The sequence below is a fragment of the Geospiza fortis genome, unplaced genomic scaffold (assembly GCF_000277835.1).
Source record: "Geospiza fortis unplaced genomic scaffold, GeoFor_1.0 scaffold157, whole genome shotgun sequence".
Taxonomy (NCBI): domain Eukaryota; kingdom Metazoa; phylum Chordata; class Aves; order Passeriformes; family Thraupidae; genus Geospiza; species Geospiza fortis.
Window position 1 is genome coordinate 4,716,755 of NW_005054314.1, and position 1,520 is coordinate 4,718,274.

The window sequence follows — 1,520 nt, forward strand, 5'->3', positions numbered from 1 at the left end:
AAACAGGGCAAAAGCAGACACTGCAGAGCTGTGATTGATGTCACCAGGGCACGGCACGGCTGGGGAGGTCCCTCCCTGCTGCAGGAGAAACACTCCAGCACACTGCTCTCTCTCTGCTCACACATCCTGCCCCTGGCATCACAGCACAGCTAGAGGCGAAGCCTGCTATGAGATTGTCACCTCTGCTACGAGATTGTCACCTCTGCTCCTCAGACTCTGGCAGTGCCCAGATCTCCCTGGGCTTGTGGCTACGGTGCCACCCTACAGAGGCAGAGGAAGGGCTGGGGCACCCCTGACAGAGTGCCTTCACACAGTACCCCTCAGTCCCTGTGCTTTGGAGCAGCACGGGCAGCTCTACCGTTCAGGAGCACTGAGTGAAGAGCTCCAGCAGAGCTGGCAGCCAGCTTGCCTGCAGGAAGAGTTAACTGGGTGGAAGGAGGCAGAGGAATAAAAGGCCTTCCTTTCTGTGTTTGTCAGGCAACAGGTCACACATGCTTGCAGACAGATCGCAAAGCCTGTCTCTACTCTCACATTTCCTCTCTTCCTTTCTCTGACGCTTTCCTGACATATCTTCTTGTGCACTTTGCTCAGCTTTTGAAGTAACACTCCTCCCTGCTTGTTCTCCTTCCCACTCCTTGTCACTGAAGTCCTGCTGCTGTCATCACACTCCCATCAGACTTCTCCTTTCAACTGTGCGTTTCCACGCTGTCTCTCCCAACTGTCACACACGCTTCTGGTTCAAACATCTGTTCCTCCCCCTCCCAGGGAAGTTGCTCCAAAACAAGCTGCTTTCTGTCTGAATGGCAGGGAGGAGAGATTTGGTGGTACATGTGGCACCACACGACCATCGTGCTGCCAAGGGAAAGGCTCCTCTTCTGTGATTTGGTCACATCAGTCCCCAGGGCTACAGGCTCAAGGCCTCCTTATTGTGCCAGGAAGGAGAGTGAGGAGCCTGTTTCCTGCACCTCACAGCCTGGTTGCTCTGGGCTCAGCCTCTGCTCTGCAGGGAAGCAGAGGAAGGGGACACTTGCTGCCCTGCACAGAGGGAAAGTCTGCATGATCACTCTGCCCATGCAAGAATGGCTCGGCCCAGGGGAGCACCGAGAGGCCAGCAAGGAACTGACAAGTTACAGGAGCATTGTGGCTGCCCAGTGCCCAAGAGCTGGTGCTGCCTGCTGATTTCAAAGGTCTCGTGTCACTGCAGGTGAGTCCCAGGCCAGTTCCAAACTCACAGTGGGGCTAACCCAGGCAGCATGGCCAGCAGGGTGTCCTGCACAGCCTGCCAGTACCACGGGGCTCCGAGGCACAGCACATCTCCAGGCCTGTGCAGAGGCCACAGCAGCCCCCCTGCTGCACACCCAGCCCCACTGGCACCCTCAGGAAAGAGAACAAGTGGTCTCTGGCCTGCTGCTTGCCCTGTCCCCATGTGCTGGCTGGAGGCGAGGCCCCAAAACAGGTGTCAGAACATAGAGAGGAAGGTTCAGAGAGGTTTTATCAGCATTGCTAAGTTCTGCCCATTG